Here is a 27,712-nt window from a genome sequence, read left to right on the forward strand (position 1 = left end):
ACCTCCGGCTTTTTCTAATACCAGCCCTGGAATGTGGCACCTTCTTTGCCCAAGTACAGATCTACCTGCTGGCAAATTCCTTCCCTGTAGCTTGTCCTTTCCTTCATTTTACTGCCTGAACACAAATGGAAATGTCTTTCTACACTTCTTTTTTTTTTTTTTTTTTTTTTTTTTGCGGTACGCGGGCCTCTCACTGTTGTGGCCTCTCCAGTTGCAGAGCACAGGCTCCGGACGTGCAGGGTCAGCGGCCATGGCTCACGGGCCCAGCCGCTCCGCGGCATGTGAGATCTTCCCGGACCGGGGCACGAACCCGTGTCCCCGGCATCGGCAGGCGGACTCTCAACCACTGCGCCACCAGGGAAACCCTCCACACTTCTTAACAACAACTACTCCCAAGATGCCCAAATGCCAGGATTCAGAGTTCATTCTTGCTGTGCCCACTCCCTATCCTTTGTTTTTTTTTCTTGGCCTGAAACTTGACACTTTGACTCACATGGTAAAATTAGGCCTGTGTTTGTTTCTGTGTATAAAGAGGATTAAACTGACTCAATATTAAGCAAAGAAACAAACAAAACTTTGTAAGATGGACATTGCTTATAGATAGTAGAGAACTAAGGAAAAAACAAAACTTAGTAGATTTATGTCATAGTAACACTAATGACATCATTTACTAACCATACTGATTGACCACATAATTTAATGTATGTTATCATTCATTCATTCATCTAACAAGCAAATATTTATTTCCTAATGAATTTTAATTTTGTTGTAAATATGATTTTATTACATGTATTAGATATTGTTTTATAAATTAACAGTCTCCTCCTAGGAGCATCATCTTCATTCTTTGGAATGATTACTGCTTCAAACACACTCTCCAGCCTAATGGTCAGTGTGAGCTGCCATATTTAATGTGACTCCACACACTTGACCGGTATTCATGGATCCAGTAATAGGCCCTGGACCCAACCTACATCAAAAAGATTCCTTCCTGGAAATTTTTTGAATGAGAACTGACAGCCAGCCTGTTCTTATCCTGAGGGGAAAGCTGTGGGAATGTGATCTGAAACCCAGGAACTACTGGCTACTTTGTTTCCCACATTAAGATCACCTTGGGAACCTTTAAAAACTGCCCTGGCACCAACCCCCAGAAATTCTAATCAACTTGGCCTGGGGTGGGACCCAGGTGTCAATATTTCTTTAAAACTCCTCAGGTGATTTGAATGTGCAGCTAGTGATGAGAACCACTGAACCAAGAAACAAAATTTGTAGTGGGAAGGAACAGAGTCATGACCCGCAGCAATGCCAGAAGAGACACACACGGCTGAATTGCTTCCCAGACTTTGTTTCACTCCATTCTGTTGACAAATTCTTTTTTCAATTACCTGAGATATTCCCGTGTCTTTCCAATAAATCCTCCTTTTATCCTAAGCTAATTTAAGTTGCATTTGTGTGATTTGCAAACAAAGAAGTCTGTACTAGATCTCTGTTTTTGTGTGCTCAGGCTTAATAGATTTTTACACTTGTAGAAGAGTTTCTCTCCATTCGTGTCCTCATTCACTAAGTTATTAAGCAATAATGCCCACAATATTCCTAGTTCTGTGCTACTTACCAGGAATCAAACAGACTATACAGTTCCTTTATGCGAGCAGCTTCCACTCCAATGAGAGAAATGGGCACACAAGAAGTAGCAACACAAGAAGTGTTATAATAGAAGTATTGACTGGTTACTGTGAGATCACTGAGGAAATGTTTAGTCTGGGGAAATCATGGAAGCCTTCACAAAGGAGGTAACTTTGTTGTTGCCTCTGGAGGAGTGAATTAATGTCACCTGGTTGACCACGAAGGGTCAACATGAGAAACTACAAAACCAAGGGCCCAGAATTATAAAAGAGTAAGGCATATTAGGGAGTGAAAGTATTTTTGTTAGGGCTGGGCTGAGAGGTTATGCCAGGGCTGGAGGTTGAGGGGGCAGAGACAGAGACTAGACCATAGACATTTTCATTATGTCATGCTAAATATTTGAGATTTTGCTCTGTGACTACTGCAGAGACATTGGAATTGTTTCGATAGAGCTGGGCTTTGACAGATTTGCGTGCTGGAAAGATTTCTCTGGAGAAGTGATTGGGCAGAGATCAGACTGTCTGGAAGGAATCATGTCAGGAGGCCACTGCAACTGTCCAGGAGAGAAATAACGAGATCCTGAATTAAGAATGATAATGAGAACCTAGTGAAAAAAAAATTTAGAAGGTAGATTCCCCTGGATATGATAACCAATTGAGATCAACTAAAGAGAGTGTGTATGCATGGGGGAGTTGTGAGAAAAAAGGATGGGGATGAAGCCCCAAAGAAGGCTTACATATTAGGGAAAATGGGGATATACAGGTAGAAGAAAAACTGCTTGCAGAGGGAAGGGAAAAGCCATAGAACTAGGAAAGCATGGTGTTGGGAAATTAATAATATCTCCAATGACTTCTGTATGGAGTTTCAATAGAATGTAATTATCCACCAACAAAGGTTCTTCCTTTTTTTTTTTTTTTCTTTAGGTATATCTTGTTTTCACCCTACAATGAGTCAGGAGATAGAACTGATTAAACACAACCAAGAAGGGCTGTTTTTCTCTGAGCCTCTTCCCACGCCTCAGCCCCAGCAAGACCAAATTCATCCCACTTTGGTACTCTGGCAGGCCAGAGAACTGGAAAGTTCTCTGGAGAGAAGGGAGAATAAGCCAAGTATACAGCTAGATGTTTAGTGTTGACCCACTTAGGTCTGATGACAGCGGGACAAAATCCTTTTAACTTCTTAAACACCGATTAGAACATTTGGCCCTAAATACCATATCTCTTAGACCAATAGTCTCTGAACTCTTCCATTACACAACAAACTTGTACAGTACTAAATTTCCTATAACCCAATTAAATTCCAGTACTCAATGTATGCCAATACTGTGCGTGAGTAGGGTGTTTGTGTATGGAAGGGGATAGTTCCAGCAAAAAGAGCAGAAGGAATGATCCATGTTTTTAAATCAGTATTATTTATTCTAATAGTGTACTGGAAGGAAAGGAAACAAATGAGCAAAATGTGAGCCAAAAAGGAAACGGAAAGTTTTAAATTAGACTGGAATTTTCTAGTCCATCCTCACCAGCCCAAGAAAGAGAGCACGTTGGTATCAGGTGCACAGAATACATTGGTTCTGGCAGCCTGGATGTTGTAGATATTTGGAACACTGATTTCTGATGAGGGAACAGAGAGAAAGGGGAGTTCCTGACAGTAGTGCATAGGTATAGAAAAGAGAACAATATCAGAGTTGGTGAGAGCTTGGTTTTCAACGACCCATCAATAAGATCTGAAGGAAGGATAGCCACTGATGAGAAGAAGGGGTTCTATATTCTCATCCTGCCTCACCTGAATTTGCCTACCAGGCATTCATTCTCGTTTCTGGTATCAACACCTGAATTTTCTTTGGGAATCCACCTCTGCCTCATTGTGTGTGGGTTGGTGGGACTGCCAGTTTTTAGGGATACGGCTGTGCCCTAGCCAAGAAGTAAGTACATGGCATAGACTATAACTCTGAGCAGAGTGGAGTGATACACAGCTGGAAAACACATTGGTCTGGCTCATCACAATGGCAGTGCTCTCAAGAGGCTGCCCACAAGATTCTGCTCCATGGAACTCTCTTCTCCCGGAGTGTCTGATTCCCGTCCTGATTCCCGCTAGCATTTAAACCTTTTCTTCCAGTCATTTACTTTTTAATTTTTATGTGTTTGTTGTTTGGCTTTATTTGGCTAAAGTTGGTTTTCTATATTTGCAAACAAAGGATCCCAGGAAAAACATTCTAGACATTACCTAGTAGATTACTTAATGCAGTCATAGCTAGATAATGGATTCATTTTATTTTATTTTTTTTATAAATTACAGTATTTTTGCATGCTACAAAACTTTGGAATTTGAGCAAAACTCTAATTTAATTTTCTTGTATCATGCCAACTTAAATGTAGAATTCAGACATAGTGTTAAGATTCTAAATAACACACCATGCCAGAGAAAGGCATAGGCAGGGTCCCAGGGATATGCTAAAAATAACCTAATCCAAGTATAGGATTTCTTTTGCTAATTGAGGGGTTGCCTAGAAAGGAGAAAGTAAAGATAAAAATCACATAAGAAAATGCTAATAGTTAGCATACAATGACTTAAAGGATGTGAGAATAGGTATTTTAAACACACTTAGGTGTGATGATTGCGTTATGATTACATAAGAAAATATTCGTTTTAGTTTTTGAGATATACTGTTTCATTGAGGGGTGAAATAACATAACATCAGGATTTTCTTTAAAAATATTCCAGCAATAAAAACAACATCATAGAAATCACGAAATCTGCAGCAAGTGTAGCAAATCTGAAGCAAACATGTTGATGGCTTCATGGGGAGTCCCTTATAGTAGTAACATTCTCTCCATTTTTGTGTATGTTTGGAAATTCCCAGAATGAAAAGTTAAAAATTGTTGCAGAATTAAGAAGTACAAACTTCCAGCTATAACATAACTAAATTACGAGGATGTGACGTATAGCATAGGGAATATAGTCAGTAATATTGTATTATAATAACTCTGTATGGGGACAGATGGTAACTAGACATCATGGTGATCATTTCGTAATGTATAAAAATATTGAATCACTACGTTGTACACCTGAAACTAATATAATATTATATGTCAGTTATAATTCAATAAAAAAGTAGAGTGAAACACCTTTAAGAATTTAATTCATCTGTGTATGTGTATTCTTGCACTGACATTTAGATCCTTTCATCATTTTTTAAAGCACCTTGGAAATTGTGTCTTTGGCAGTGGTTTTCATCCCATCTTTTGTAATTTACTGTCTCACGATTTATAAAAGATTTGCTTATCAGTGGTGACCTGCTGACAGTAAATTATTAAGCTCTTTTTTTTGAAACATACCCCCTCCTCTAACATGCCCATCTACACCCAAAGGAAAACCAAGTGGCAGGAATGCAAAACGAAAAAGCAAAAGCCTCTGCTTACCTAACTTGATCTTTGTGTTCAACTTTTTTAGATGCCAAAATAATATGCCACCAAAAGACATCTTACTAAATGTCCCTGGGGGGAGGAATAGGCAGGTGAATGGGAATGAAAAACAAAAGAGTCCTTTAGGGGGAAAACATTACTTTTCAAACATTCAAACCTATTGTAAAGATGTAAAGGTGCCAGATTACTAAACACTAATAGTCTTTGCTTTACCCTTTATTCTCAGGTATTTTTAAAAACCCAAAGCTAGCCTGGTAAAATCCTGTTTTATTTTTATTGCTTCTACTTTTTAATAGCAGCCAATCTTGGAGAACAGAGGTCACATAGAACAAAATGAGTCATTACCTAAACTATGAGAATGCTAGTATGAATAATTATTGTACATAAATTAGCCCGTGGCACTTCATTCTCTTGCTCGGGTATGGCTAATATAGTCTATCCTCTTGATTTTTGCAATGTTTACTACAATAATGAACAATTTGGTTAATCTGCCTGTAAAAATTGATTTTGTTTGTCCTCCAATATTTTGTACTAATAAGAATTTCCCTTTAAAACACAGCTGGTTCTGCCTCATCAACTTCAGACTTTCATTTTAGAGGGGATCTTCTAATTATAAAACCATCCGGTGACAGTCTGGACAAAAATGGCATTCTGGTTAATACCACAAAAGAATATGGATGCCTGAGTTTATACCAATGCATGTCCCCACCTAAAAATGGGGGAACCTGTAGAAATTGTGATATTATTTCATCTAAAATATTTGAAACAGTCTAACTACTTCAGAGAAACATATAGGTGCTAAGTATTCAGCGAGGAATATAATATCATCTGTTAAAAAAGTCAGATAGTTTTATGCAAGTTAATTTTCAGAAGCAAACAGATCTTGAAATGTTCTGATGATAGGCGACACCAATTGGCATTTTCTCAAACATTCTGCTAAAAGAAAAGAGGGAAGTTTGATAACATCAAGATCGGCTTCCCTTTTGTAAAGTTTTCTTAAATCATAACTTCTCTTCTATAGGAACAAAAGCAGCATGGCCCTATTTCAAAATGGGGACAAATAAACACTAAATAGAACTGAAAATGATTTCAGTGAGTCCTTTTCATATGGTTCTTCGGTATAATTGCATGAATGTTGTGTGGATTTGTTTGGAATTATTGAAAAAGCTACAGGAAAAAGAACAGAACTTTTTTTTTTTTCTGTTTGGTCTGTGAATTACGGGAAAGGTGATGTGTTAAAATATAAGAAATGTTATTAACCGTACTCTACTCATGGTAGAAGCAAACTGTAGCTAGTTTGTGTTTTATATCCCCCTCGTTTCAAAAAAAGATTTGAGGCAGGTATAAGATTTTAAAGCAAGGGCTTAATTACTGACAAAAGAGTCTCTGCAGTGCTTGAGAACCCATGAAAAGAGGATTTTCCCTGCCCCTTCTTTATGTGCCTTTGTAGCTCTCAAACTACAATGATTTTTGTAATGGTTCAATAGTAAAAACTGGCCTTCTGCTGTCAGGGGTACATCAGCAAATAATATAGATCAGTGATGTCTGCAGGGTATTTGATCTCAATGGGAGCTGTTCTTCCATCATTCATCTCCTCCACCAAAGCTGTCTGATTCATCCTTCCCATAGGTGCTGGTCCCAGGTGTGTGAGGGCAGCACCCAAAGCACACAGAGGAGCGAATCTCCATGTTTGAGCACTGCACACATCTGTGCAGTAATGAATTAGGAATATAAGGGACTAATCCCATAGAAATTTAGTTGGTGCATTTAAGGAGTGAATTTTAAGCGGTAAATACGAATAAGTAATCAATCCACTTCTGATGGTATTGAGTATGGGAACTCCATCCATCTGAGAGCCTGGAAGATGGACTGTTAATGATGTATGACCAGGTTGGAGAAAAAGAGGATCTAGAAATGACAAGGACAAAGATATTTTTCCTAGATACAGTGGACTAAAGATTTCACTAATTCTTTAATTTAAGGGAGGATTGGAAAGCAGCACCAGAACTGAACTACATAAAAAACTTTTTTTTCTACCGTGCAACATACTGTTTGTGATCTTTATATATCCATTTGTTCTTAAATTATTTATTTAGTAAATTGTGCAGTGTTCATTTTATTATTCTTTTGCAGCCGTTTTATGGTCCAAAATTTAAAAACTGTTTCTGCAGTTGTGAAAGAGAGATACCTAAATCCAGTTGGGTTCTTCAGCATAGGCTACACAATGATAGCACAGTTGACAATATTGGACCACTCAGCTCTTTAACTGTTAAAGGTTTACTTCTAGATCATAAGAAATTTCTTGAGGGTCTAGTTGCTCACCAGACTAGCTCCCAAGGATCCAGGGGTGCTTCCTTCTTATAGCTACACCATCTGGAGTACGGGGTTTCTAGGGCCATGGGAAGAAATATGCTCTTAAAAACTTTGACTAAAAGTGACAAATTTCATTTCTTTTCAAGCTCATTGGTCAGTACTAGTTATGTGGCCCCAACCCAGCTACACAAAAGAGTGGAATATATAAGAGAGCCACACAATGGTTCATGAGCACCACTGTCCCTGCCGTATCTGATTACTACGAGTAAAATTTGTGCTGGGCTTCCCTGCTGGCGCAGTGGTTGAGAGTCCGCCTGCCGATGCAGGGGACAGGGGTTCGTTCCCTGGTCTGGGAAGATCCCACATGCCGCGGAGTGGCTAGGCCCGTGAGCCATGGCTGCTGGGCCTGCGCGTCCGGAGCCTGTGCTCCACAGCGGGAGAGACCACAACAGTGAGAGGCCCGCGTACCGAAAAAAAAAAAAAAATTTGTGCTAAGAATGTCTAGACAGAGTAAGTAATCCCTCTCCTAGAAGTTTATCTCAAACATTAATAAATATAAAATTATGGGGTGCTTGTTGAAAGGGCAGATTCCCAGGCCCGTGTGTCAAGTTTGGTTTAGTAGGGTTAAGGTAGAACTAGTGCCCTAATTAGGCTTATTCTACAAAGGTATGCGTGCTGCATGGGGTACATGGAAAGATTCTGCATTGAGGTGTAATGTAAAAAATCTCTTTAGGGAACTAGAATGTAAATGAAATGAAACTAAGATTCAAAAATAAGTCATATGGGACAGTCAGTGTCTTTTTGAGTCACCCCTTCTATACCACAGGGGAGTCCAGTCTACCCTATGGTCCTAGGAAGTTGGACAAATATCCCACCAACCTCTCGTAAGTACAAATGCAGCACTGCCAAACCCCGTCTGTGAAGAATCATGTTAGATCAGGACCTTTGTTCAGACTCCTTACAGAAATCTCAGGTTTTCTTCTTTTGCCAATTGTTCTTGTACTTGACTTGGAGAAAATGTGTTAAAGGAAAACGTGTTTGCTTCTCCTCCAAGCTCTAAAATAGAGTCTTTCCATTCTTTCTTTTCTTCTCAGATTGTTACTGAGGCTTCATGCTCATCAGGTTTTATTCTTTGGAGAGAAAACTAGAAGAAAAAAATTAGGTGATAATATGGGTAATTTTAAGTGTAGGCATGTACGAAAACTTCTTGAAAATCAGGTTGCGGTATGCATTCTTATTTTAGATTTGCCCCTGTTAACATCTTCTCAATAAGCAGGTGCATAAACTTCCCCAATCTGTCACTGTTGTTTATTTAGCCTGTATGCTTCAAAATCTACTGATGGATGATACCCAACCAGCTTGAAGCTTGACTTTCAGAAACCAGAGCCTTGAAGTTTTGAGACTTTCTTAAAGTGTAGTCCAACGAGTTTTTTAGAATAGGAGCACATCTCTCAAAGATACCGTATCACATTTGTATGCTAATTTTAGTTCAACAAATAGGAAAAATAATTATGAGTAATAGCTCTCAGCTTTCAGATAATTCTTTTCATGTTCAAAGTGCTTGACAAACATTAATTAAATCACTGGCAGTCAAATTAGATAAATATGTTCTCTGTATGTGCATAACTATACCTTCCATGCACACAGTCTTCTAAATCACATCACTGCAGATCAAATATTTTTTTGCCATCTGAACTTGATTGGCTGACACTGATTCCGAGCAACAGATAATTACTGGAAGGGCTAATCATGAGGAGAGATTATGTAAGCTTTCTTTGTTTTTTAAACAAAAACATGAATTTATCCTTGATAAAAGGTACAGGATGAACCACAGCATAAAATGTTTCTGTCTCCAGGCCAGAAGGTAACAATGATAAAGCAAATTCCCTTGCATTATAGTGTTGGAATAGCTAAGCCCTAATTTAAAGAGATCATGTCATCAACAGAGAGTACATTTTATGCTTCCTGGGCTACTGATGTTTTTGGCCTCTTTAGCACCAAAAACGAGAAGGCTTTGCAGGCTAAATATGGTGTTGATTTCAGCAATACGGTAAATAATTGTTCATTAATACTAGGAATCCTTGGTGACTACTGACTTGAGAAGCATTTGGGCCAGCAAATTAAACATAATATATTTCATGATGATTTTTAGAAAAACTTAGTTATTTTTCCTTCATTGAATTTAATGAAGCTTTCCAGACCATCCCAAGGAATTAACTGCTCCCAATAGACCCCCCAAATGAAGTACATTCCAAGTAAAAAAGAGTGCTAATAGCATTCCATCCTTCAATAACACCTAACAAATTAACACACTCTACCTATCTACATCAGACAATTGAGAGAAGCCATGTATGTGCATGTGTAGACAAAACTTAGCCTGAGTCAGGCTTGGTTTCCTCGGATGCTAAAGCTGCAGAGCTACAAATGGAGGGGGCTTGACTTTCTCCTTCCACTCCATCTGCCAAAAACTAGCCTAGTCTGTTTCCAGGGAAGAAGGGTACTTGTTAATTGTCTCACAAGTTGCTGAGCAAAAGAACATCTAGTTCAACCAAATTGTCTTTTGGAAGGACTTTGCAAAACTATCCGTTGGAGTCATGGTAGCTGTTCATGTGGATCTCACAGAATGGTATTTGTTTCTCTTTTATAGAAGTGCTAACTTGTATTCCTCTAAACCTGAAATATGAGAGGTTCCTCTTCCTTACTAATGAAAACCTGGAGTTCAGTGAGGTTATGTGATGTGTCCAAGGTAATATCCACAGCCCACATGGTTTGGATCTGACAGTTGACAGCAATAGAATCATAATTGACATGGTACTACATCTGCCTTAGTGTTTCTACAGTTAGACTCTTGCCATATCCCAGGAGTAAGAGTGAACTAAAAAAAAAAATTCAATTTATTAAACTAAAAACAAAAACAATTCTCCCTCTTCTCCCACCCTCAATCCCCACTTTCGGCAACCACCAATCTGTTCTCTGTATCTATTAGCTTGTTTAAATACATATATTTCTTTGGATAAATGCCCAAAAGTGGTATTGCTGGATCATATAATATTTCTATTTTTAGTTTTTTGAGGAACCTCCATACTGTTTTCCATGGTGGCTGCACCAGTTTACATTCCCACCAACAGTGCACAAGCATTCCCTTTTCTCTACATCCTCACCAACACTTGTTATTTCTAGTCTTTTTGATAATAGCCATTCTGACAGGTGTGAAGTGATAGCTCATTGTAGTTTTGATTTGCATTTCTCTGATGGTTAATGATGTATAGCATCTTTTCATGTACCTGTTGGCCATCTGTGTGCTTCTTTGGAAAGCTGTCTATTCAAACCTTCTGCCCATTTTTTAATCAAATTATTTTTTGCTACTCAGTTGTATGAGAAAATATTCACAAAATTTTCTTCCATTCAGTAGGTTGCCTTTTTGTTCTGTTGATGATTTCCTTTGCTGTGCAGAAGCTCTTTAGAAGCTCTTGATGTAGTTCGACTTGTTTAGTTTTGCTTCTGTTGCATTTGCTTTTGGTGTCAAATTCATAAAATCATTGCCAAGACCTATGTCAAGAAGATTACTGCTTATGTTTTTTCTGAGGAGTTTCATGGCTTCAGGTCTTACATTCAAGTCTTTAATCCATTTGAGTTAATTTTTATATATGGTACAAGATAATGGTCCAGTTTTCCTAACACCATTTATTGAAGAGACTATCCTTTCCCCATTGTATATTCTTGGCTCCTTTGTCATAAATTAACTGACCATACATGCATGGGTTTATTTCTGGGTTCCCTCTTCTCTTCCACTGATCTATGTGTTTGTTTTTATGCCAATACCACACAGTTTCAATTACTATACCTTTGTAATACAGTTTGAAATCAGGGACTAATGATGCCTCCAGCTTTGTTCTTATTTCTCAAGGTTACTTTGCCTATCCAAGGTCTTTTATATTCCATACAAATTTTAGCACTGTTTGTTTTATTTCTGTGAAAAATGCCATTGGTGTTTCAAGTGTACTCTAATTACATTTAGAGCAGGGAGTCATTGGTGTGACTGATTTTGAGCCCAGAAAGACATATAAGATATGTCTCTATTGTATAAGTTTGTTCTCCCTTCAGTATAGAGACAAAAAATTAGACCTGACTCGGAATGTTTAAATGGGTTTAATATTTTAATAATTCCCAAATGTAAATGGTCTTAAAAGGTAAATAAAATGAGCAAATGCTCTGTACATTTTGAGTTATACTGATTCTTACAGTCAAAGTTTACTGTCTCAATTTCCTCACTTCTCACCACCCCATCCTATGGGAACTCTTCCCTTGGAGGTTACACGTGACATTTTTCTTGTTAATTATACTAGCTCTGACTTAATGTCTGTTCTCCTTGACCTTTTTGCTGCATTTGACACTGTGGACTCTCCCCACCCAACACCGCCTACCACCCCTCATAAATACCCATTACTTGATCTCCTTGACATTTTTGTCTTCCCTGCTGACCTTGCCACCAGCCTTGTCTACCTCACATCACCTCCTGCCCAGATTACCACCCAGGCTTCCATCTGGTCTTACAGGTTCTAATCTCCCCTCCTCTAATCCAGAATGCCACAGCGACTAATCTTCCAAATATCTGTACTTTAACCTGACCTCAAAATCCCTTCTTACCTACAAGAACTTGCTTACCTTTCCAGTTTCATCTCCCTCACTTTCCTCCTGGCTCTTTATACTCCAGAAACACTTGGTCTTTTTTAGTCTCAAGGACACTAACCTTGACCCCTCCTTAGGGCTCTGCAATAGCTAACTCTGTCTGAACTGCCCTTCCCCAGACCATGCCAAGACTGCTTGTTTCTTTCATTCAAGCCATTGTTTAAATGTTCCTCAGAAACATCTTACCTATTTTCCATACACTTATATTGACATCTCACATTTTATTTTCTTTGGAACAATTATTACTGTTTGATAATTGTGTATTTATTTGTTCCTCTCTGTCTCTCCTAAATGGAATGGAAGCTCCATGAGAGCAGGAACTTTTTATTTTACTGCTTTACCTCCAGAACTTAGAACATGCTTAAAGGTTAATGAAAATTTGTTAAATGATGAACAGTATCCATCATATCATTTCCAATTCATTCAACTCTGTTTCCCACTATTTCTATATACGCACACTTTACAGTCCACCCAGGTTGTTCTCACTATCCATGGAATGTATTCCCTGTTGTGTCAAGTGTGTTGACATTTTTTCTCCAACCAGATTATAAGCTTATGAAAGGTAGAGGCCCTTTTATACTTTTCCAGCCCTCCAGGCCTAGCAGAGTGCCGAACAGCATTTGGTATGTATTTAACACTTATTGATTTATTTCCAGCTGTAACATTATATACTGCACTACTGAGCACTTTTACATCAGTGGGGCTGAAACGGAAGTAAAAATAGGTCGACCATAAAACACCAGCAAAGAGCCCATGACAGAGTAAGAGATTTTTTTCTTAACTTCTAATTTGATTTGAGCAGCAAACTAAAGTTTTCTGGAATGAGGATGTGATGAATGGGAAGGTATACCTTGGGAAGTTTTGTGCTTCCTTCTCTAGCAATTGAGAGCCTGTACCACTGAGGGCCAACCATCTTCCAACTCTAAGGTGCTAAGGTCTATGTATACTGTTGTTGACTTGCCACAAACTTAAAGTCATCTTGGACTGCTTACTGATCTTTGATCCCTTATATATAACCACTAAACCCAAGTCATTTCCTTAGTGGCATTTATGTCTACCATTTCTTTTAAAATCCCACTTGCTACTTCAGAACCTGACAAGGTTATAGTCTCCTGTCTCATCTTCACCCCCTCCCCCTGCCAAATTCAAAATGATCTTCCATTAGATTAAATCTAAATTTGTCAGGCTCAAATTCAGGTCTTCTACCCTATCGTTTCAGCTTTGTTTTCTATTGTTTCTAAGTGAACCTTCTGTTTTAATTCATCTGATCTCGTACCTTTTCCCCATTGTTAGCTTGCTCATTTTTTTCCCAATGCCTTTGTTCAAGCAATTTCCTTTACCTTTTCCCTATAAACAAATCCAAATTCTACATTTCCTTTGTTGTCCTTTAAGAAAACTTCCCTTGGGACTTCCCTGGTGGTGCAGTGGTTAAGAATCCGCCTGCCAATTCAGGAGACATGGGTTCAAGCCCTGGTCTGCGAAGATCTCACATGCCGTGGAGCAACTAAGCCCGTGCTCCACGAATACTGAAGCCCGTGCACCTAGAGCCCATGCTCCACAACAAGAGAGGCCACCACAATCAGAAGCCCACGCACCGCAACAAAGAGTAGCCCCGGCCCACTGCAGTTAGAGAAAGCCTGCGCAGTAACAAAGACCCAGCAAAGCCAAAAATAAATAAATAAAATAAATTAAAAAAAAAAGCTTCCCTTAATCTACATGGTTAATTTCCAATTTAAAATATGAATTTTATAATTGAATCCTTTTTTACTAATGGTGAATTGTTGATCATTTTATGTTTCATATTTTACACTCCCCCACCCCCCCAAGTAATGTTGTAATTTTCTTGGCAATAGGGACTTCATAATTCTTACAATCATGCACAGCTCTTGGCACCTCCAAGGATGAATGTGTTTGGTTGGGACATGACTCCAGAGGCCTGGTCAGAATTGCCTGGAATAAAGGTGAACCCTGACCAGGTGAGATGGAGCTTGGGCAAAAGGAATTCTTAAAACCAGTGGATACCTTCCTAATTAATGCCAAGTATGATTTCATACATCACTCAGACCATGTAGGCGGAACGGCAGAGTTAAAGACCTCTGATGCTGAATAGCTTTATATAACTGGTAACTATAAGCCAGATGCTGGCAGCTATGTGAGACAGAAGATCTGAGTTTGAATTCTGGCTTTGTTTCCAATTAATCTGGGCAATACTCAGTAAGCGATTTACTTTCTCTGGGTGTCAGTTCTTCAACAGTAAAATGAAAAGATTAGACTCCAGATGATATTAAGGACTAGATAAGTTAATTAAAAATTGTATGAGTCATACCTCAATGAAGATCCTGTGTGCCGCAACAAAGACAGGACGCAGCCAAAAAAATAAGGAAAGTAAATAAATATTAAAAAAAAAAGTTGTATGACTATTTCCATAGCAGTGAAATGGCAGCCATAGCCTTTGGAGTTCTTATACTTATTCCATGGGATAGGATTTACTAGTCTTGTGTGTTGTTAGGAACACTCACTTTCAGCTTTTGGCATTTATACTTTTCTGTTTCCCAATTTGTGTTAAAGTGTATGGACAGATGATTGATAAGGTTTTCACATGCTTATAATGCTGTTGTTCAGTTCAACAATGGTTTTAAACTTTGAGGGTCTTCATAGAGCCCGAATTTTGTTTAGAATGGAAGATAGTTTTAATTCTTCAATTTAAGGATAATATGTTTACTCACATAATTTAAAGCAACTTGTGGATGTAACTTTAAAGGCCTAATCAGTTTCCCTTATTTTGGTATGTCTCTCAACTCATTTCCACATCACAACCTAACTCTTCCAAGTTGCAGTTTTAAAAATGAAGTTTACCAGACTTCTAGTTACATTTGCATCTTCTGCCTTCTTCTGACTCATTTAACCCACAAGCTCCTTCCAAATACAAAATCCTTTGATTCGGAATCACAGAAATTTAAATGTGGAAGAAACAAATTCCTCCTTTTACAGGTAATTAAACGAGAGACCTAAAAGATCCTGGTGCTCTTTCTACAGACTATGAATTTTATAAATAAAAGAACTGAATTGAGATTAGGTTGCAGGGAAAAACAGGCAAAATTTGTGGACTGTAAGACCCAATAGAAATTGTGTTAATTGACATTTTATCGCAGAGAAAGTATGGATGGGAACGATGAAAGTCAAAGATTGTCACCACTGCTATCGCTCTGCTTTGTGATTTTTAACTACTTGGGTGACTCTTGAGGCGATTGGGGCTGCGCACATACCATTAACTCCCAAACTGCATATGAACTATTTGGAGTAGTGAGAACAGAAAGGACGCTCAAAATGTAGGTAAAGGAAGGAACGAGCCTGTCCAGAGGGTTCTGAGGGGACCAGGGGGAGGGAAATTAGGACGCGTTGGCCAAGCAGGTGCCTAGGAGGTGCGAGCTGTGCCTCAGGTAGCAGTGGCAGGGAAGAAGCCGGGTACGTGGCTCCAGCAGGCCAGGGAGGGGAACGGAGACCGGGGAGAGAAGAGACCGGCGGGAAAACTGCAGGAGGAAACCGAGGCTGACCTAGTGAGCAGCGAAGACCTTCTAGAAGGAAGGAGAAGGCACCAATGCAAGCTTACAACCAGACTAGGGATTAGGGAAAGAGTATAAACAAGCTTAAGGGTAAGACGCGGTGGCTGACTAGAGATGGGAAAGGGCGCGCGGGGAGGTGGGAGGCGAAGTGAGATCCTAGGGCAGTGGGCAGGTGAGGAGAGACTCGGGGGTTGTGAGCGGAGGTCTCGCGGCTCGCGAAGGCGGGAGCGTCTGCTGAGTCAGAGACCCGCAACAACCTGGCCGCGCAGGGGGCGGAGTGGTGAGCGCGTGGGCGGGCCGGGAGGCGGGGCCTACGCCTGACGCGTCCCGAGGCCGCTGCGGCCGAGGGCCGGGCGGGGCGGCGGCGGCGGCGGCGGCCGCGGGGGAGGGGCACGGCGTCAGCGCGTCGCCGGCTGGGCCGCGCTGGTGGCCAGGAGGGAGAGACTAGGAGGAGGAGGAGGAGGAGGTGAGTAGGCTCCGGGCTGGGGAGCCGCGCGGGCCGGCGGGGAGGCGGGGAGCGCGGCCCCTCCCCTCCTTGGCGCCCGCCTCGCGGGGCCGCGCGGCTTGGCGTTCCCAGAGGGGCTGCGGCGGCGGCGGCGGCGGCGCGGGGAGCCGGGGGGCGGAGCTGAGGGCCGCGCGGGCGGCGCGCTTCCCGGACGCACGCGCTGCGTTCGCGGCGCCGCCGTCCGGCCCGCGCCCTGAGCTGGGCACCCCGGCTGCTGTGTTTCATTCCTGATACGCGCTGGCCATTTTCTGACCTTCTTTTCTTGGGTTCTGCGCGCCTTGCGGGCCGGCTTCCCGCAGCCAGCGCGCCGCAGCCGCCTCGTCGCGCGGCCGGTGAGGGTGGCTGGGGGCGCGTCGCCTTCTCGCGGGGAGGAGGTGGGGCCAGGCTCCCGGCCTTGGCCCGAGGAGCGGAGGGGCCGCCTTGCCGACCACGAGACTGCCGGGCCAGTGGTCCCTCGCGCCGCGCGCCGCCAGGTCTTCCTGAAGGACCCTTTGCGCCTGGCCCCATTATCGCCCTAACTCTCCTGACCTCAGCAGCCCCTTAGCGGAGGCTAAAGACCTCGCTCACTCTGCGCTCTCCCCGCCCCCTTCCCTCCTCTGAAGATCCCGCATATACTTATTTTAATCGGGACCCAGGCAGTCTGTTCGGGCGGGGGAAAGGTTCTCTGAATTTGTCCTGTAAATCCAGCCGTGTACCCAGCAGCGAGGTTGCAGTACTACGTTAATTTAATCTTTAGTCTAGAGGGAGTTCTTTTTTTTTTTTTTGGTCTCTCCTCTCTGGCAAAGGCAACTTCTAGAGTTTTCTGAGAACTGTACTGCATTACATTGTCTTTGAGATAATTCTTAAGTTAGCGCTTGGAGGCAGTGTGATGGGAGGTTCAAAGAGAAGGCTTTACACTTTTTCCTCCACCTGTATCACAGTTTGAAATGGAAAACGTGCGTTGACGGTGATTTTCCACACCAGGTGGGTTGCAGAATGCAGCCCCCGTGAGCCGTGGCTCTCCTTGGTTATTGGGTGCTACCCCTGAAGTTGATTTTAAAGTTCAACAGAATGGTCAGGTAAAGGAGCTGTTGAAAAGAAATCCAGTATAATTCAATAGAGCCATTTTATTGGATTCTATTAACCTGTTTAACCTTAAGCTAGAACATGGCAGGAGTTTCATGTAGGAGCCCACGTACCAAGTGCAATATTGAATTTTAATTAGTGCATTCCAGGTTTGATGTGGAATAGATTCACATTTCTCACTGCCTTTCATTATATATTTTCCTTAGGATCTTGTATTTAAGAAACAGTTTTAGTATTGGGGGGTGGGAAGAGTACCCTTTGAATCATGAAAGTTTCTTTGACGAACTTGAAAACTGGGTAGGTAAAATGTGAACCGTGATACTGAGATAAGGTAGGAAACTGAATTTTATAGCATTACCAATTTGAGAAGTTAAGAAGGCTTTTTTACTCCTGTTTTGAAACCGTGTTGACAACTTAATCTGACAGACTGCAGAAGTACAGAATTTTCTGTTTCTGAGGAAATTCAGCAGTTAACTATTAATTATTATTAATAATTAATTTATTGCAACCCTATAATTTTGCAGAGTAAAAGTAATCCAAGTTTCCTGAAGAGATTTAACATGAACTGAATAGAACTAGTTGACTTAATCGAACACCTAGGTAGATCATTCATACCTCCCCAATGGATATTTTTGTACCAAAATTTGTTTTGATTTTGATGTCTTAAAAACAAAAAGCCAAGTTATTACTAACGTTGAATTTTTTCCCGGTGTTTTGAGTATATGCCTTAGTTTGTGATTTGGAGTCATTAGATCAAATGATACAGATTATATTTAGGCAATCTTTACATTTCATCAATTGAAACAGTACTTTCCAGTTTGTTTGAATTTAGTAACTATTTTCACTTCGAGAATGTTTATTCATATTCTTGATTCAGATAGTCTGTGTCAATTCCAGCAGGTTGGCATTGCAAGAGTCCTAGGGTTATGGTGTATGTAACCTTGATATTAATTAGGAAGAAAGGTCCTGTAACACATGGAGTCATCGAATTCCAGCATCCCCAGCTCCCTTTTGGTGGTGGTCCTCAATGCAGAAGTCCCCAGGTCCTTGCTGGGGTAGGGTGAATTCTTTGCATCTCCCACTCCAGTGTTTACTGCAGGTGTTTAGTAGATACTTTTTGGCTTGTGTGCATTTTCCCTGGTGTGGCTTCATGTAAGGTGGGCTGTGTTTTATTCATCTTTGTATGCTTCATGTCAAGCGAAGTGTACTTTGTAATGCTTGTGGTTTTGTTGGGCTTAATCAAATTTAAGAAGGTAGCAGAGTGCTTGGAAGTCATGAATCATGATATTATAAACTTGAAATACCTCATTTCCATTTTTGTGTTGAATAGATACTCTGTTAGGCTGAATTCCAATATTGAAAGAAGTAGCAGGTATCTAATATTTTAGATAAATTGAGGCAAGAGGTTAACATTGAGAATTTTGTTCTTTAATGTACATTACCCACTGTGAAATTGGAAAAGGACACCATTATTTAAATTTTTTGATAGGACACCTCAGTTGAGCTAAAATAATACAAATTTTCCACTGGAGCAAAGTTTGAGAATTGTGAATTGAATGACCCTAATTGTTACTGTACGCCACGTTTTAAGGCCTTGGTTTCACTTTATAAAGATATATTTTTCAGTACATAGACTTCTGGAAGCAGCATGACTTACGGAGTTCAGACTCCTGTGGTAAAAAGCTGTCTTGAAATGATATTTTACACAGTTTCTGGCTGATGCCTTGTGCTTCATGGTGGTGATAATGAAAACAAACAAACAAACCCCAAACCAAACAAACCTTACTGTATTTTCTTTTTCCCTTAGGCTTATATTCTTTCTTTAATAGATTATTATAGTGTGCTTTGTTTATTAAAAAAAAAATTACTGAGGAAATTTTTCAAGCATTTCTTTTGGAAAGTACCACCACTCCACCCTTTGAATAGCCTTGGCAAGTAATGTTTGGGCAAATGCAGGGCCATTTCCATAGTGTGATTCCTATTTGAGTATGTTGAGTTATATGAATAATAGTTTTCATAGGGACATCATCTTTGGACTACATGCATTTTTTTTTCCCCTCATGACACTATTACTGAAAACAATTGTACAGTACAGTATGATAGTGCTTAATTTGTAGGGGGCAAATAATTTCATATCTATCATTGCTGGTTCCTGTGTCAGTCCCAGGCTACCTGGCCCACCCACTGCCTGTTCTGTCTTTTCCACCCACTTCTTGAATTGATTTTTAAGACTGAAAATACCTTAAGATCCCCAGCCTCTTCAGGAGGTGGGATCTGGAATTATTCTGGTGCCCTCGGCATCCATTGCTCACAGAGGTTTGGTGTCTTACTATATCCTTGGCATGTACTCACTTTGACTGAGTTTCAAAATGAGATTCTCATTTTGAAAAATGCTTTCACTCATCAGGAGTTTTGAAATATATGGCATAAACATTTTAGGGAAGTATGTGTGAAGCATCTAGAATATATTAATATAGATTTAGATGGAATTAGTTTATAGAATCAGACAATTGATAAGAATTAGTGAGACTGTCTAGTCGTTTTCTCCCACACTTGAAGGTCACACTTAAGTCATTTAAACTCAAGATTACAATTTTTTTGAGTACTTATTTTTAAAAGTGAAGCAGTTCTGCAGTATTTCCTTAGCATAAAATAATCCATAGAGTTGATATATTTCTTTTATTATTCCTTTTTGTATTCCAAATCCCTTGTGGACCTGGAACCTTGTCTTGAGCCTGCTCCAGAGCTCTTCCTCTCCTCGCCATCCTCTCTTCCTTCAGGGAACTTGGACCTGGTCTTGTCCATGGTGGACGGTTGGGGTCCTATTTCAACTGGGGCAGAACTAGCAGAGTCAAGATACCTTGATACTGCTTCTCAGACTCACACTCACTGGATTGACTTCTTAGGTACTGAGGACAGGACAGCTGAGAGCTGGGCTCTTTGGCTGTTATAATTTCAGCTTTTCTTGAGGGTCAACTTTCATTTGCATCTGACGCTAGGACACCCTGGTCATCCAGTCATTATGTAGATCCCCTTCCTGACTACCCTGCTCTTGGTTCTCTGCCTTTGTAGCTGAGTTACTTACTGGGTGATTTCTATCCAGTTTCAGTGGTAACTAATTATTTTCAGGTGTTTGATTTTCTAACCAGGTTTTCTCTCAGTTTTGAGCTTTCATTTGACCAAGTATCTGTTATACTTTCCCATAGCACATTTGTTCGTTATCTGTCTTTCTTTCTAGACTGTGTGTACCCAGAGTGTTGGGACCGAATTTGTGCTGTTCCTGTTGGTGTCCTCAGCACTTAGTACAGTACCTGGCACATAACAGGTGATAAATAAATATTGATTGGATATAATCAATAGTATGTTATCAGTATGGGAAACCAATTTTCATACAGAAATTGAGAATTCATACAAGAAGTTCAGACATTTCATTGCCATCATAAGTACTAGGGAGTCTGTATATTTTAAATTACAAGCATATCCACATACAAAATAGCATCATTAGTCATCTTGCAGGGAGTTTATTTAAGAAGAAAATGTATATAATTTTCACCATGTATTGTTAGGTGTTGCACATTTCTGTTTTTCTGGAGTTTGATTAAATGTATATTATTTTATATTTCTTACAAATAGAAGTTTTATGGCACTATAAAGAAGTGAATTTAATGGCCCTATTTTTTTTTTTTTTGCGGTACGCGGGCCCCTCACTGTTGCGGCCTCTCCCGTTGCGGAGCACAGGCTTTGGACGCGCAGGCTCAGCGGCCATGGCTCACGGGCCCAGCCGCTCCGCGGCATGTGGGATCTTCCCGGACCGGGGCACAAACCCGTGTCCCCTGCATGGACAGGCGGACTCTCAATCACTGCGCCACCAGGGAAGCCCTAATGGCCCTATTTTTGTGCATTAGTAATTATATACTAAAGAGTAAATTCTCATTAAGAGGCCCTTAAATGCCTGCTCATAAAAAAAGAGAGACCTCTTTGATTTTGTTCTCCATACAATCCCAGTTATTGTATTGAAGCAAGTCATCAAACTCTTTAGTAGTCTAAACCTTTAATTTGGTTTCAGAACAGTAGTCATGTATTGAATACCCAAATTACCATGTCTTTAACAAGTAATGCAGACACTTATTAAAAAAGTAATGACCATAACTTTTCGTGTAGAATTTCTTGTGCTAATTTTTTAAAGAGGACTGTTGAACTGCATTCCCCATGAAGGCCAAAATCTCATACTTTAAAGGATAGTGGAGTATACATTTATGTGTAGAGAGGAGGGGGTGGTAATTTTTGTAGTGGAATTTTTAAGTGGATAGTTTACTAATTATGTTGAGGTAAACACTTTACAACTCTAAGAGGAAAACTTCAATTATCTGAATGAGATGAGGTATGTGAAATTAATTCAGATAAGTGGGGGAATCCTTAGTGTAAATGGTGCATGTCAAGGGCCATGACCTCAATCTTGATTTTTATTTTTTCTATGTATCTGTCAGCTGGTTTTACCTTACTAGATTCTGATTCTTTTTGATCATGCTGGGAATCATTGATGGAGGAGGTAAAGTTTGCTCTATAATTTTTTTTTTCTTTTGCCACAGAGGGAATCCAGAATATCGTATTCTGTGACAAGTATAATTGCTCATCTCTCGCCTGTACTGCCTGCCCTTTTAGGAGGTACACCACAGCCTCCCATTTTGTCACCTTCCTGTCAAACGTCAAATGTGTTTGGGGACTCCTTGAGAATACACTTGATTTGAAATTAAAGCCACACTCCTCTGTCCAGTCTCAAGATGTTTTCCTGCAAGTTGTTGCAACAAGTTGTGGAGGGTGAATTGAGCTGGATAAAACCTTGATTCTTTTCCTGTCCCCCTTGGGCTTTAATATTTAAGCAGCAGTTTGCACTGTAAGCCCTTGAAATAGAAACAAGCATTGGGGCATAACCCCTGACCTTTGCAAATCCTAACTTGAAATGAAAATTTTTGTGATTGATTAGAGTGTTTTAGGAAAATGATTTCTGCTGCCATTTACTAAGGTTTGCAGCATTCCTGGGCTCCTGGCATCTGAAAGTTATTGTGCAATCTGTAGATAGTCTGTGTAGCTGTGGTGACATTTTCCTCTAGGCTTTGGCTTTTTTGGTGTTTTGTTTAAACAGAGGTAAGCTCATCTTAGCAGCAGAGGTGTGTGCTATCTGACACCTCTGTAAGTGAATTTTACTTCTTTCTTCAGCATTACCTATAGATGCTTTACTTAAACCACCTCAGAACATGGCTCTTTATTTTCAGCATCACCAGCTTCCTTTTCACCTCTTGGTCTTTGAGATACAAGACGGTTCATATCATGATTGCCTTGGGTAGAGTGGATATGATATCAGCAAGCTCTGTATACAGACCTTGTGAGCAATTTCTAGTTCATTGCCTGAGACCTTCTTAAATACATGCAGGCAATATGATTGAAGAGTTTAGGCTTCAGGGTCAGTCCAAACTGATTTTGACTCTGTACCATTTATGAACAACATGTCTTTGGGGGAAGTTAGTTACTTCTCTGGGTTTCAGTTTCCTCATATGTAATATAGGAATAATATCAGCTTAGTGTATTGAGTTTTTTTTTAAAGAGTAATCTTAGCTGTATTGATTTGTTGTCATGTGCAGATAAGTGTTCAATAATGTGAATTAATGAACTATCTGGATCATACACGATTTTAAAAAAAAGTAGATTTTGTTCCATTTGATAACAGAGATAGTCAAGTAAGCAAGAATTATTCCAAATAGAGGTCTTGCACAGTTGACTTTGTTTTTCTTTTATTCCTATAACTGCTTTGCTATTATATGTTTTATTTATTTATTTTTATGTCTTTATTTTTTATTATTTTTTATTGGGGTAGAGTTGTTTTACAATGTTGTGTTAGTTTCTACTGTACCAAAAAGTGAAGTAGAGTTCCCTGTGCTATACAGCAGGTTCTTATTAGTTATCTATTTTATATATATTAGTGTATATACGTCAATCCCAATCTCCCAAATCATAACCGCCCCCCTCCCTGGCCTTCCCCCTCTTATTTGTTCTGTACATCTGTGTCTCTATTTCTGCCTTGCAAACCGGTTTATCTATACCATTTTTCTAGATTCCACATGTTTGCGCTAATATACGATATTTGTTTTTCTCTTTCTCTTTTGAAAGTACATAAGACTTTTGCAACAATCTATTTATATACAAAGGATATACCGATATGTGGGATAGGGAAGCAGAATGTGGAGTGTACTTGCTGGAGTAAGACAGACTTGGATTTGAATATAGATCTAACATTTGAGTAACCTTGGGCAGGGTTCTTTACTTTTTTGATTAAAACTTTTCATCTGTAAAATGGGTATTAAAGTTTAAAGAGTTAAAAAGGGAAAAAAGGATAATAAAAAGATTGTTAAGACTTAAGAGATCAGGTACGTAAAATATTGAGTAAAGCTGGAATCCATAAATACTGATAATTTTTATTATGACTGGAAAAGTGGCTTTACTTCTCTGAAGTAAAGAAGCTTCCTCATCTGTAACATGAATATGTGGGAAAATTAATAGAGTTATTATGAGTATTAAATGAGATAATACATGTAAGAACTCATTAAATGTTAATTGCTGGGCTTCCCTGGTGGCGCAGTGGTTGCGAGTCTGCCTGCCGATGCAGGGGACGCGGGTTTGTGCCACGGTCCGGGAAGATCCCACATGCCGTGGAGCGGCTAGGCCCGTGAGCCATGGCTGCTGAGCCTGCGCGTCTGGAGCCTGTGCTTTGCAACGGGAGAGGCCACAACAGTAAGAGGCCTGCATACCGCAAAAAAAAAAAAAAAAGAGTTAATTGCTACTGTTATTTATATTATTATTAATTCAGTTTCAGAAGAAATTGGACCAATTTTGAGTCAAAATGAAAGAATTCATACAGATACTTAATATATTTTTTATGTTGGGGGATATTTACTATGGATTTGGGGATGGCAAGTTATCATTCATTAGCTTTCAGTGTTTCCTTAAGACAGCAGTAGTTCTGAAGTTGTGATATACAGGCCTTTTGGGGTCACTGAGACCCTTTCAGGGCGTCCATTAGGTTAAAACTATTTTTATAGTAATACTGTTTGCCTTTTCCACTGTTTTTACATTTGCCTTGCTGATACTAAAGGAATAGTGGGTAAAACTGTGGGTATCTTAGTAGATATTAAATGGCAGTGGCACCAGGGTGTACTAGTAATCATTGTATTCTTCACTACCACGCATTCACTGTAAAAAAAAAAAAACAAAAACTCAAAAAGCCAGTTTTACTTGAGTGTCCTTAATGAAGCAGTAAAAATTATTAGTTTTATTAAATCTTGATCCTTGAATGCATTGTTTTAATATTCTATGTGATGAGGTAGGAAATATGCAGAAGGCACTTCTGCTACATATCCAGAGTACATTGTTTGTCTCAAGGAAAACCCTTACGTGTTCTCTTGAGTTGTGAGCTGAGCTAGCCGTATTTTGCATGAAACATCATTTTTACTTGAAAGAATGACTACCAGACAAACTAGGATTATTTAGACTTAGGTATTTGGCAGTGATATTCTTGAAAACGAACACAGTGAGACTTGTCACTTCATGGCAAAACAATAGACAATATTTGTTGCTGATGATAAAATTTGAGCTTGCTAGTGAAAATTAAAATTTTGGAAAACCTAAGTCAACTGCTGTGCTCTTGTCAGCTTCCCAGTACTTAAAGAGTTTTCTGATGGGATGGGTGGTGATATTATGAATGTGAGTTTTTGCTATGGTATTAATTATGTCAAGATTTTCAATATTTATATAACTCAATGAATGAATATTTTCAAAGTGATCAGTGTTACAAAATTATGGTAAAAGGCCCTTATAGAAAGCAAGTAACAGAATACAAAAAGCTTATGTGATATTAGATTTCATATTACAGCTAACCGAAAACTCCTACTTGTCAAGTTTTGGTGTAGTATCAAAGAAGAACATCCACAGTTATCTGAAAATGATATTAATATTAACATATACTTTCTTTCTTCTCACTGCATATATGTGTGGGGCTATTTTTTTCATGTAGTTCAATCAAAACAATGTATCACAACAAATTGAATGTAGAAGCAGATATGAGAATCCAGCTGTCATCTATTAAGTTAGACATGAAAGAAATTTGCAAAAGTTGTAAAACAGTATTATTTTTATCACTAAGCTTTTTTTGTATAATAAAGTAATTTTTCATAAAATATATTCTCATACTAAATGTCATTAAAAATTTTAAATGAATCAGGAAAGCAGAACATATTTTGTCACAAAACTGGAACTTAATCATTGTCTTGCACATTCTAGAAATGGAAACTATTCTATTTCATTCAACAAATACTTGCAGAGTGTATGTGAATAAGCAGTTTCCACGTGCAGGAACTCAGTGTAGGTAGGGAGATAGATGTCTTCATTTTCAGATACTAACAATTCACTGAAACAAGTGCTTTAATAAACATCTGTTCAAAGTTGCATATTTTTTTCACCAAAAAAAGATAGCAAACTAAATGCCATTTTATAACCTGAGTTTTTCCCCCTGTTAACACTATAGAGCAAATCTTTTTTCATGTTAATGTTTATAGATCTATGACATCATTTTATAATAGTGAAAAATTGGAAACAACCTAAATGTCCCATGGATGGGAGAATCAGCTCAATTGTGTTGCATCTCATATCAATTTTTAAATTAAATTATAAATCACGCTTTAAAAAAATTTAAAAAATAGTTAACATTTTCGCCTTTAATTCCTAATATGGTAAATATTGATAATTATAACTCATTAACAAAAGCTCTTGGGAGTCCTCAATTTTCAAGAACACAAAGGAGGCCTGATACTAAGAAGTTTGAGAACTGTTTCTTTAAGGAATGGTGGCTAGAGTCATCAAATGAACAAAGTTCTAAAGTTTTAATATTTTGCGTATTTCTTTGAAATATGGACTACATACCTCTAGTTTCTTTTCCTGGTTGTAATGATATGTTACTGGATGGAGTTCTGTGTCATTCTCCAAGTAGGCAGAAGGTTCCTGTGTGTTTTTAAAGAAGATTTTCATTTTTATTTAAGATCGCTGCTACCTATATTGTTGCTACCCAGAGTTGAGATAATGGTTAATGGTCACTTTATCAGCGGATTCATTCTTGATACCACTCTTTTGGTTGCGAGCTATTCATGTAGTTTTAAGCGCTGTTCACCATGGCAGGCTACTTAAGGGTTGTAGTGAAATTCACTTTGCTGAAAATAAACTGCCATTTTCTCTGAAGTCTTTACACTAGGCTAATCTGTCTGCTGTGAAGTCTTCCTGACATTTCATAGCTATTTTCTAGATGGTCAGTCCACAACTTGTGAATGTGTTTGTGAATTAGTTACTTGCCAACAATATAATATGAATTACAGATGGGTTCCATAGTGCCATTGATACTATGGGCAGAGCCTCATTGTGGATTATTAACATCTTTCTTTGGGGAATTATATTCTGACTCCTAGAAGTCTAGCCAAATAAATTGCTCCATTGCAGTCCAACAGTGGCAAGAAACCCCCTTTTCCCGCTTACAATAGAAACAGGAGTGCTAAAGCTTTAATAGAAGCAAGAGAGGCATTCTGAAGCAACGCTCAAGAGACGCAGGTTATCCTAGGCACCCCAGGTGGGTAGAAAGCGTGGTGAGTAACCCTCTCAGGTGAAGCAGGTGTAGAAACTTTGGGTCAACCAGCAATGGTGGAGGGAAGAAGAAGGGATATTCTAGATACTGCTTGCAGGTGATAGATACCCTTTTGCGGCAGTTGCTAAAAAAGTAAGGGATGGGTAGTCCTAGGTTGGGAAATCCATATGTATAGAGTTTTGTTGTGTTGTGCTCTTACGTTTGGTTATCATATGAACTGAACTCAAGAAATAGAACAACAAGCCAGTTGGGAAGGTTGAACTCATAGATTTATAGGCCAGAGGTTTGAATGTAAAAGGAAATGATGAACTCCAGGGGCATTCATAATCAGAAAGAGCAGTGGAAGCCAGGAGGGTGTTGGAATATGCAAGCTGTTCACAAGGGCCCCAAAGAAATTCACGTTACAGGGTGGCTGTTAGGGCAGGGGTAGAACTGGTGATCAGCTGGCACAGTTCAGTCAAAGAATGCTGTGACTCAGCCTGCTGCCTTAGGGTCTCTGGTAGGAAATATAGACTTTTAAGAGTGGTATCCATACAGGAAACCTGTTATGGGGAATGCTGGATATAAAGCAGAAAGCAAGAACCAGGAGAACCTGTGCACACAGATGAGGCCAACTTGGGAGAACTAGAATTTGACCTGAAGTTGAGCTTGTCTTATTTCTGCTCAAGGGTATTGTTTGACCCCTTGGATTGAGGCAAGGCTGAGCCAAAGTGGCAAGCAGAGTGACCATAGCTAGCTGTGTGTAGTGGAGTGACAGACCTGCCCAAGAAATATTTGTTAAACCAATGGATGGAAGTAAGGCAGGGGAACAACTGGGTCATTACACTCATGTTCTTCATGCAGCAGACACTAG

At 39.5% G+C, this 27,712-nt stretch overlaps 1 protein-coding gene across 1 annotated transcript in view; it reads left to right on the forward strand.

The window, feature by feature from the left end:
• Positions 1-16,003: 16,003 nt before the first annotated feature.
• The window catches only part of GTDC1 (glycosyltransferase like domain containing 1), a gene marked incomplete at its 3' end in the record, with an annotated part of 383,897 nt that continues 372,188 nt past the window's right edge, over positions 16,004-27,712 (forward strand). The window contains exon 1 of the mRNA XM_082658781.1: positions 16,004-16,076. The remainder of the gene's footprint in view (positions 16,077-27,712) is intronic.

Source organism: Grampus griseus, assembly GCF_964374135.1.
Source record: "Grampus griseus genome assembly, chromosome: 7".
NCBI lineage: Eukaryota > Metazoa > Chordata > Mammalia > Artiodactyla > Delphinidae > Grampus > Grampus griseus.